This window comes from Papaver somniferum, chromosome 6 (assembly GCF_003573695.1).
Source record: "Papaver somniferum cultivar HN1 chromosome 6, ASM357369v1, whole genome shotgun sequence".
Lineage (NCBI taxonomy): Eukaryota > Viridiplantae > Streptophyta > Magnoliopsida > Ranunculales > Papaveraceae > Papaver > Papaver somniferum.
Window position 1 is genome coordinate 46,530,188 of NC_039363.1, and position 12,104 is coordinate 46,542,291.

The 12,104-nt window shown below is 35.8% G+C and overlaps 1 long non-coding RNA gene across 2 annotated transcripts; it reads right to left on the reverse strand.

Annotated features, from left to right (window-relative positions):
* Window positions 1-5,248: 5,248 nt before the first annotated feature.
* Window positions 5,249-11,521, reverse strand: LOC113285628. Of its 2 annotated transcripts, none has more exons than XR_003328820.1 (8): window positions 11,441-11,521; window positions 11,284-11,329; window positions 8,033-8,320; window positions 7,847-7,946; window positions 6,920-7,703; window positions 6,521-6,817; window positions 6,327-6,428; window positions 5,249-6,185 (listed from the first exon to the last, which is right to left on the reverse strand). It is a non-coding gene; the product is annotated as an uncharacterized LOC113285628 (long non-coding RNA). The 2 variants fall into 2 exon arrangements; XR_003328819.1 differs by having other exon boundaries at window positions 5,249-6,190.
* Between the last annotated feature and the right edge of the window lie 583 nt (window positions 11,522-12,104).

Sequence of the window (12,104 nt, forward strand, 5' to 3'; positions counted from 1 at the left end):
AGAAAACAAAGGGAATCAAAACCAGAAAGATGCAGGGATGAGACCAATCCATTGACAAACCCTGGCTTTCAAAACCAATCCATTGACCGTGAAGAAGCAGGCATAATTTAAATTATTATATCCAAATAAAAAATTTTAAACCAATAGAAAAAAAGATATCACTTCATTATTTATCTAAAAAGCAAATCCTTAAAATAAGACCCCACATTACTGGAGATGGTTATAAGCAAAACACTATTATTTTTACCACATTTATAAAACCTTCTAACAGAGGATCTAAATAAAAATGCCACGTAGGATATTTAGCACTCACCGTTAGAGATGCTCTTCAGAGAATAGGGAGAATTTATAAAGCACCCCCGTTTTATTGACCTCGTTTTTTTTTTGTTATCCCCGTTTTTTACAAATTATCTAAAATGCCCCAACTGTTTAGTTTTCCATCCTAGTTAGTTAACACTAGTTTACTTCTTTACCCTTTACTTGTTAGTACGTTTACCTTCTACATCATTTTCCAATTTATCGAGCTCGGTTCAGGATCGTGTCATCATTTTCAGGTTCGTTTCATCATTCCCTGAAAGGGTTCATCATTCTCAAGTGTCTTAGGGTTTTTGGTTGGTGGAGAATCAATCTTTTACAATATTTTCCAGGTTAGTCGAGCCCGGTTTAGGGTCGTTACACCACTTTCAGGTTCGTCGAGCCTAGTTCAGGATCGTTACACCCTCTTTCAGAATCGTCGAATTATTTATCCTCTCTACCAAGGAGATGTAGTTCAGGGGTAAATAGGACTTTTAATTGGAAAGATAACTGCCACCTAACACTTAACTGGATGAAATTTACCTTTTGAATAAAACGGGATATTTAAAAAATTTGTAAAAAACGGGAATATTTTTGAAGTGTACATTTCAAAATAGGTGTACTTTATAAAATGTCCTCAGAGAATACTCTTTTTCCGTCTATATACCGGGGAATTAGGGAGTACATACTTTTTGATATTTTCGATTTTTATGCCGTGTTTGATACCTGGGGCGGAGGGTGTACATATTTGATATTTCTGGTTTTTGTTTTGTTTTTTTAAGCCGTGTCTGTCTCTACTCTGGTCAAGAATAGGTACTGCTGGACATGTTGGTACTGTACTCGGTAGTTGAAAAAAAGGAGTGATTGCGGTGGCCGCCTTTTTGCTCACGTTCACGTGGCGTCACTATGTGATATTTTGATAATCTTGTCTTGAACTTTTATAATATCTGGAATTGTTAGTACTTACTACATAGAAAAGTGCAGTTGTGTTCAGCGTGGCTTGTTGACTTGCGTACAAATGATATTTGTTTTGGGTGAAATATTATCGGCAGTGGTATTTGGCTCCCTAATCTCCACCTCCCTATTTTCTTCCCTATAATCTAAATTTCACATTAGAAAAATGGTGAATCCCACCTCAACATGAATGTGAATCTCGATATGGATGTAGGGTTTAGATTGTAGGGAGGAAAATAGGGAGGTGGAGAATAGGGAGCCAACTAGCATTTCCGAAATATTATGGCAACGGGTATAATTTGTCATGTTTGTTGGTCGTATTATTTGTCAAGTGGTCTAGACAGATTAGACTAGTGCTCAATTACTTACGGCTGTCCTTCGGGTATAATTTAGTTAAATTAGAACTTCAATCAGAATCTATAATACAAAACGGAATGGATTTTTGAACTTGGACGGTCGGATAACATTTTGAGAGACAAACTTTGCATCCGACCATCCCAGTCTCATCCCAGCAAAAGACATCCGACGGTCATCGTTTCTGTAACCCCTCCCATTATGAATCAAAATTATTGCATCACCTTTTAACTCAAGATATTCAAAGAAACATTAAATAGTATCATAATATACCATACATGTATTAATTGGATTTAGTGGTGGCATGATGAATCTAATGAGAAATGAGAGTTATTTGTTTATTTTTATTCATATATATATAACTCATAAGTGAGATATTCATACACACTATTACTTAAATGATTTGCGGCTTCTCTCTTCCTCTTCCCTTTCTCAGAAAAAAGAAAAAAAAACCCTAGAACCGTCTTGCTCATATTTGGTCCTTTTGGACCAGATCTGAGCAAGAATTCGTTTTTTTTTTTTTAAGTTTTTAGTATTAGGTAATTGAATAAGATGTTTTTACGTCGTTTTTGGTGTTTTTTGACATATTTCTTCGTCGTTTTGGGACGATTTTTCTTCGTCGTTGTGGGGCGAGTTCTTCAAATTTTAATGGTTGGTTCGTGGCTTGCTATTATTGATTCAAAAACATCAACGATTCATCACGACAAACTTATGGGCGAAGTACTCCTTTGTAGGAGCATCTCTTATATTGAAGAAGAAAAATACAATCAAATTAAATGGTCCGATTTTAATTACGGATTTACCATCATATCTACCTTATATATAAAATTCTTTTGGATATATTTGTTGTTTATCGCTCTTTCTCTTCGCGATCTACTTGTAATTGATGTCCTTATTTGTATTAGGGTTTTGATTATTTTTTGTTTTGATGTTTTTGTTATTCTTATAAGCGAACATGTAATCACGATTTCTATTTGAATGAATTGAAATATGTTGATTGTCCAAAAAAATTACTTAAGTGATTTTGTGTTCGTTTTTGGATAATGTATATGAATAATTTTACAATGTACTTATAGACATTATTTTCGTTTAAAACAATATAGAAAACTATCTTGTAAAGGAACACGCTCTAATTTAAAGTCTGGAAAAAAAGAAAAATTACACCAGTCATATATCATATTAAAGCAATGCCGTTACGGCACGAGCTATCTCCAGATATTTATTAGAACTCTCTGTTAACCTCATGCCGTGCCGTTACGGCACGGGTTATTTCTAGTTTGAGTACACTTCGTGAAATCGCCGACAAAAAAAAGGGCATCCACAAAACAAAAAAAAATGAGGCTTACAAAAAATAAGATGTTGCGTTGTCTATCGCATTACACATATTTCTCGTAACTATCATCCATGAATCTAGTTGATAATGAGCTGGATCATAAGAAATGAGTCAAATGATAAGAATAAGAGAAATCAAAATATCATTGTAGTCCAGAAAGATCCTCTAAAATATCAGAAATACAAGGTACATTCACAGTATTTGAAGAAATAACTTGTCGTGCCATGGACCAGATAATCTAAATGTTGACACCCAATACCAACAAAAAAAAACAACAAGATTAACGATAATATCTTTTACAGTGATTCTATTACAGATTCACCAACACTTTTTGTGGTAGGTGAACAAGACTTTCACATCACTTCATTTGTGGAAGAGAAAATCTAAATTGGTTAATTAGCCTTTATATTTGAATTTCTGGGTCAAAAAGACAAGCAAATTTAGATACTACTACACCATTTTTGCTGATTAGCAACGATTCTCTGCCGTTGCAAACTGGACTTGCAAGGGCAGCTAATCGTTGCAAAAGACAGTGTTGTAATTTTTTCGCAACGGTTGTCTAGCGAGCAAAGTGTGTTTTTCTGACTTTGCAACGGCTAGCCGTTGCTAAAATTTTTCGCAATTGCAGCCGGCCGTTTTTGACATTTTGCTAAAAATTTTCGAATTTTGTACCGGTTTTACCTGGTACGGCTTATCCTAGCCGAACCATTTGTTCTTGTCATGGTTCTAAATTTAGCAACTGATTTCAGCCGTTGCTAAATTTTCGCTACTGAAAAAGAAAAGTCAAGTCAATTTATATTTACCAAGACAAACCAGTTCCCTGCAACAATTTCAGGAAATCTTCAGGCCATCTCCAGGCCAAAACACAGATAACACATACACATTACTAAGAAAGACATCAACTGGGTATCCAACAAATACGTCCGCCATTCATTTTCAGGCCAAATTACATAGATTCGGGCCTATTTCAGGCCAAAACACTGAAAACATATCAACACATTATTGAGAGACATTGAGTGGGTACTAAGCAAACAGTTTTCCATTTGAACTTAGGCAAGCATATAAACATTTATGAAGTTCAGTTCTAAGTTTGGTTTGAACAAACCACAGATAGAACTAAGGAAAGCGTGGAAACATTTCCTAAGTTGTTAAGTTTCTATAGAATCGTAAGTCCAACCATAAGAAACAAAATTTCAGTATAAACACAAACTTGTGAGCAGGGAGTGTGAGTTTCTTATTTGTCGGAGTGAAAGTACTCTGTCACAACATCAAAACAGAGATATAAGTTCACCAGTATGACAGTTATTATACCAGCAGAGATATAAGTACTCTTCAATTCATGGTATTTCATACATTTATCTGAAAGAAGAAAAAACTGTATAACAACAACAGCTATAGATTCAGTTGCGTATGATTCTTTCTAGACATGCATTTGCAACATTCATCTGAAATAAAAAAAAAAGAAATTGTATAACAACAGCAGCTATAGATTCAGTTGCTTATGATTCTTTCTAGACATGTATTTGCAACATGATAGTACTCCAAGTCATGACCAGCTTTGCATTCTAGAAAGTCTCATAGTAATAATAATTGTACACAATAAATATGCAAGATTGTGTGACCATTAAATAGGTTACTAAGTGGTATCCCCTGTATCAATCCTGTAACTACCGGCTTTATATCATATTCATCAAACTAGCACAAGTGGAATAATTAATGAAATCAAAACTTACTGAGATTCTGAAGACGAAAATGTTGCGGTGATGATTCAACCAATACAATTGAAACCTTTAACACCTGTGTATCCACCAGCATTCAAGTGGGAGTGAGGAATTGAATTTGGTTTTGGATGAGAATAGTTGAGAGCATAATAATAATGACTAAACAACAATCAATAAACATCAAACAAACATGTATTTTGACAGATAAAAGGTTTCAGAGGTATAAAGAAGAACTTAACCTGCTCAAATTAATTGAAACATACGCGCTGAGGCACAAGATGATCCCAAACCCACTGCGATCCACTTCTCACCTATCAATGGTGATCATTAAGAATAACACCTCGCAAAAAAGTATACATAAGATTAATATTCAACCATTTAAACTTGAAACGATAAGCATAAACTGATGAAGTACTTACCAGGGATTGATATTCCCCCGGATGGCTACTTGTACTTCAATTGCCTTAACTGGAGTCACATGCGCAATCAAATATAAAAGAATAGAAACCAAGCATATACTTGCATAATATAAATAGAAACAAGGGGATTAAAAGCAAAATGGATTCATAATATTAAAGTTGTTTTCAGGTAAAGTTAAATACTTATGCACAACTGCATAAGAGTCTCCTATAAGCACAACAACTAGCATAAGATAAGAGTGTTTCATATGCAGAGCTGCATAAGAGTTTACTATCAGCATATTCAGCTTAAGTACAAAAACTAAAACATAAGCAAAAAAAGATAAAAGTCATTTATGTTAGTCGTTTTTGTTTGTTATAGACGATGGCTGAGACATCCATGAAGCATAACATATCTCCAAAAAAATACATCCACCCTTCTAATCAAATTTGACGCACATCATTGGGTGAACCACAAATCCTCCAATTCCAACATCTTGAAAGGACGTAACAAACTGGTTAGATTTTATGGTCAATTCATTTAGAATGAGAATGCGATCAATCAACACCTTTACAAGATTAGATGGTACAGGCGATCCGTGATTCATTTTTCCTAGATCACCAGTACAAAGTTTCCCAGTTGCGATGACATTACCCTCGATGTTAAGCAATGAACACATGGGCAAACCAGAAGTTGTTGCTGATCGAGCTGGAGATATGTTGTCGGCATGTGAACTTAAGTTAGCACCACTGTGATCAGGTGAACCACCTCCATGACCAGATGAACACCCCTGGACATGTGAACTGTTCGACGCAACAAAAGATTATGGAATTGCAGCTTGAATATCCTTCACAGCATGACGTAATGTTCCAATTCCGTCTATCAGAACCTCCACCCCACTGTCTATTTCATCCACCCTATGCTTAAGAAGTACATCCTTGGACTTCAGTTCATGTACTTTAGCACGCGCAGGAGCACAATTCTCAACCTGTGTATGCGAAACAGGACCAACAACACGAACCCATCCCCTAGAATCCATTCCAAATGCTTGAGTCAATGCATCTATACCTTCTGGTAGAACCCGCATCTTGCAACTCTTTGATCTCTTGTTGCTTCTTCTGAAGCTCAGCCTGTACTGTCAAGCATAATATTCTGTAAGTTATAAATCACGATTACTAATATATATTTTGTAAGTTATAAATCATAATATCCTGTCAAGCTCAGCCTGTAGTGTCAAGACATGTTATAAATGGAAAAAAGAGGTGACTTACGAAGTATGGCTGCGCACTAGGTAAAATTACACCACCCTCTTGTGTATGAGCTTTTACCCACACATCAGAGGAACTGACTTCTACACCAGGATTCTCGCTCTCCTAACACACATATATGATGAGTCGGTGAATATGAATCAAACATTATCCATAAGGGTTAAAATCAAGCATTGTTGTAACTAAACTATACGTACCATTTCAGGTTTAACCAAGCAATGAGGCTTGCGACCCGAGGTATGAGAGTAGTCATACAGTTTTCTTTTCTTCTGATGTGCAACTCTACTTTGAGTTGCCTTTTCATTGTTTTCATTCTCACAAAATACTATCCAGTCTTATTGTTTTACATTTGGAGGAGTGTGGCTAATCCTTTCTTCGTGAGTAGCATGTATATCATAATGGTCTACTCGTAGCTCATGCTTAAACCTCCTCCATGGTTCAACCATCGAATTTACCATATTTTTCTTAGAAGTCTCAGGTAAATTATATACTCCCTGGAAAACATATAAAATAGCTTAATACATCTATAATTCCCTGAAAACATAGTCAACATTGTTGTGAACAGAAAGAAGAGTTTGGATAAATGTTGTACGAACCAAGGCGCCCTTCCGGTGGCCAAGTTTTGTTGCATTACGGGAAACAGGAAGTCCATTTTCATTTACCTCCACTTCTGCTGCCATAATAACCTGCAAACTACAAGTAATTTTGTGATTCTCATAAAATCTATAATAACCTTGTCACGATGCACACACATAATAATGTTACTTCTTAAATAAAAACAACGTATTTAGATTGTTCCAGTGATAAAACTGCTAAATAGACACGGTGAGAGTCATATCATTTTAAACTACCGAATCGACACATATAAGTTTTTCTAAACTCTCATTCTCAATAACTCGTGGGAATTTAAATATCATCTACTCATAAAGTTAATCGTTGCGGAGTATGTAAGACCACATTCCATCCCTCAACAGAAAGATCTGTTGAGTAGAACACTTGGGTTGCCTCAGAAGCAAGGATAAAGGGTTCATCTTGCACTCTATCAATACTTTTCAGCTTAGACAAGTTAACCTTTATCAAGTATGAGTTTGGATCAACCATGCACCCATTTGTATTATCTTCAACTCTGACCCAGTCACAATAAAATACTACTTCGTCAAATTCCATGTAGTTTAAATTGATAATATTCTTAATGACTTCATAATAGACTACTTCTGCTTCGATGAAATTTCTGTCAGTGGACTTCGCTCTATGCCTCGTAATTGCTCTCATCGACACACCGCTGTTTTTTGTTACCATTCGATCATCGTAATCTTGTGAGCGGAAAACAAAGCCATTATCTTAGTACTTCTTATAAGACCGTGCTTTGAAGAGAGGACCCTGCACTAGTCACCAAAGGGTCGAATCAACATCATTGGATTCTAACAACTACAGATGAGCATTTATGAGTCAGTTCAGAACCAATACCAAAACCATCAGCATATTTCACTATAAAGCAATTCAGTTGTGCACGTATTAACTACCTCGTCCCATAACCATAATACAAAACTCTTTGAGGGGGGATGGGAGGAACGATTTTTCTGACCACGAGACTTGCGGCTGTTAGCATATGCATCATACTTCCTGAAATGTCACAACAATATAAGAACTTTCAGATTGATATACCTAATAATCAAACAACTTAACTCCTGAAATATAACAAATTCTACCTTTTCCAGTCTTCTATATCAACATGTTTCGATAGAATCCAGTTGCGAGCTTGTCCAAACTGTATTGTGGTTAAATTAATATCCTTTGATTTACTTAACGGAATCTCATCAACAAACTCATCATCATCATCTAACCAGGCAGGTCTAGTATGTTTATGAGTACCTTCACCATCTTTTGACACCTCCTCCATGCAATATAAGCTATCTTCTCGCATGGTATACCCTATGGAAATGCACCCCTCAATGTATCTTTTATTGCGCACCGTTACTTTGAAATCCTTCATTATCCTACATAGATCAGTAAAAAAAATATTTTAAAACTCAGTACAATTCTCTGTTTATACATTAACAAACAAAGTTAGTTGTAAATTTTTCCTTTCAAAAGGATACATCCATCGAAATCTGACCGGGCCGCAAATTAAAGCTTCATCGGCTAAATGCACAATCAAGTGGATACTAATAACAAAAAAGGATGGAGGAAAATTATTTTCTAGAACACAAATCGCTTCCACTAGACTAGATTTAGCTTTAAGAAGATGTTCTCTGTTGATAACCTTTGCGCAAAAAATCATGAAAAATATACTAACTCGGAGAAGAGCAACTCGCAGTTCTTTAGGCAATGAAGTAGCTGTATGAACCAACAATGGCAGCAAATACTGCATGAAGACGTGGTAATCGTGAGACTTAAAGTTCTTTAGCTCAGGGGGATTAATGCTGACACAGTTGCGCAGATTGGAAGAGAAACTTCTCGGCACCCTTAAGTTTTTAAGAATTGTACAAATTTTTTTTTTTCCTTTCTTGTCATGGTGAAAGCTCCCTCATGCATTGTTGTTTTACCCGTCACATCACCCACTTTCAACCAAAACTTCTGTTTAATCCCCATTGCTTCCAAATCTTGACGTGCACAAGGACCATCTTTCGACTTGTTGTTTCCCATTATTTTGTTAATAAGATGCTCAATAATGTTCTTTTCTGTATGCATAACATCTGTAATATGTCGGATGGCATTTCAACCCCAATTTGGCAAATCATATAGGATAGATCTTCGAGTAAACATCGAGTGGTGTTGAACCTCTTCTTCTGCATCGACTCCCTCATTCACTACATCATCCTCTACACCTCTGCGTTTTCGTTTCTTACTTGGTTCTAGAGGTTGTATTCCTTTCCCAGGTTTGGTTTTCATGTTGGCTATCATCTCTTGAATATGTATCCCAGCTAGCGGCATGGAGCTTTACCCTGCTCTACCACTCCATCGAAACTTGTTTTTCATCTCGGTACTTATGTTTCACTGGGAGCCATATGTGGTGTCCCATGTAACATATTTTCTTACTGTATGTTAGATAATCAGAATGAGTACCTTCTCCACAATTATGACAAGCTAAGTACCCCTGGGTTACACATCCATACAAAGTACCTAATGCTGGATAATTATGAATAACCCATAATAACATGGCTCTCATGACAAATTCATATTTCTTAAAGCTATCGTATGTCAGTACACCTTTCCATAATGTTATTAACTCTTCTATCAGAGGTGCTAAATAGACATCAATATCTTTACCGGGTGTTCTAGGGCCTGATATCAACAATACCAAAATTAATAACTCTCGCTTGATACACATGGAAGGAGCGATATTGTAAGGTTGTACAATAACCGGCCAACAATTGTGACTTCCCCCAAAACATCCATTCGGGTTGAACCCATCTATGGATATCCCAAGGGTAACATTACGTGGTTCTTTAGCAAACTCAGGTGAGAGGCTATCTGCACATCGCCAAGCAGAAGAATCCACTGGATGACGCATAATGTTGATACATGATTGAGCTACAGAATGCCAAATCATTGCTTTTGCTATCCATTCCACACTATAAAACCTCTGCAGCCTTGGAATCAATGGAAAATGTCTAAGCGTCTTTTGAGAAACCTTAGTAAGTTGTATCTCCTCATTGAAAACTTTCTTATACCAAGGTTCTTGACAAATATGACATCTAACCAATGTAATTCTATCCTTCCAATATAAAATGCAATCATTTATGCATGCACCATAAGTTATGTAATCCATACCCAATTCTTGGATCATTTTCTTTACTTCAGGGTACTTACACGGCAGTGTATTTTCTTCCGGAAGTAAATCCTTCATAATTTCTAATACACCATTATCTGAAAATCCATACTATGTCTTAATGTCATTCAGTTTTATAGACGCAGACAATGCTGTCTTTCATAATGAACATTTATCGTACAAAGGTTCCCTTGCACGTTGATGTACAAACTTACGTTTATTGTTGAGGCTGGTTCCAGCATCAATGTGAACCCTACTGTGCAGTTCGCTATTTCTCATCAAGACCTTGTACATCTCCTAAATTATCAGCGACAACTCCTACAACATCAACTACATGTCCTACATTTTCAACTACATCTTCTACATTATCAGCTGCAACTCCTACATTATCAACTGCAACTCCTACAACATCAGCTACATGTCCTACATTTTCATATACATCTCCTACATCATCAACTACATCTCCTATTACATTTTCAGCTACATCTCCTATATTCTCAGCTACTACTGAGCTTTCCCCATGAAAATGCCACATAGTATATGCCAAATCAATACCATATCTTAGCAGATGTAATGAAATATCACTATGCGGCTGCAATCCTTTACCATTCTTGCACTATCTACAAGGGCATGAAAATACTGTATTCCCACCATTATATTTATTCACAAAATCTAAGAATGACCCTACACCTTGTATGTAACGAGGAGATTTACGAGCACAACTCATCCATGTCTTGTCGTATTTCATTATCCTATGCTGGTGATTCCTATAGAAGAAATCTATGTTAGGAAGGCACATCAAGCACTTATCATACTTAACTATCAAATACTTATTCTTCTTGTTATGTTATTCATACGTACAACTGAAGGTTAAGTTCCAAAAAAAATCTTGTTCTTTTTCTTTTGTTACAAAAAACATGGAACTACAGTTTAAGTTTTTATAAAATTAGTTAAAGATAACATATTGCAGGAAGTTGTTTTTGATTTTCTGAATTTAATACAAGCATAAAAGTGAAATCAAAAATTCAAATCAATAACACATCTATAAAATGAACAATCATCAAACACCCAAATCCTAGAACAAGCTAAACCTAATAAACAATTCAACATACCCTAATTTAAACCTAAAATTTATGAAATCAAAACCATGAGATAAAGCAGTAGAGAAACGAAAAGAAGAAATTATACCTCAATTTATCACAGCTAGGAGAGTGTTGAAAATCTGTGCTTCCAACTGAAAAGATGAAACAAAGGAATGCCATTAAAACTACGAACATGAAACTAGACCTAAATCTCAAACTAACAAATTAAATACCAGATCGAGAAATAAATGACCTCAACTTACACGCAGCTTCAGTTGGTGAGTATTGATGAGTTTCTTCATCTGGTTTTAGATCTGGTCTGGGTATAAAGAGAAAGAGAAAGAGGAAAGAGGAAAGGATATGTGGATGAGAAGCAGTCGTACACTTCTACTGAGAGGGAAAAATCCCGCTTATGTGAAAAAAGGGGTATACAAATTTTGGGCGTAAAACAATTCAAAGTGTGTTTGACCAGTCAAACCAAAATAGATGGCTTGACTTGCACACGAGAAGTTCGCACAGGAAAACTAGTCTGCCATTGTGATTCGCAACGGCTTTAACTCGTTGCTAAGCCGTTGCAAAACTGGTTGCAAATTCACAACGGTTTTAGAGCCGTTGCTAAATGTTGTTACTAATCAGGAGAAATGGTGTAGTAATATTTAAATATCCAAAAAAATTTAAAATACTTTTCTAATATCCATTATGAATATTTTATCCAATAAATTTTAGCAAGACTGACAACACTACCCTTTTCTGTATTGACTTCTAGTTATCGCTCCAGATTTATTTCTTGTACACATTTGTTGCAACGTATGATGCTATATAACACTAAAATGATTTTCCCTTGGAAGGAGTCATCTATTCTGTTCATGTTATATCGTTTGTGATGTACACACGTGTTAGATAGGTGGGTTGAATGTTGTATTATGT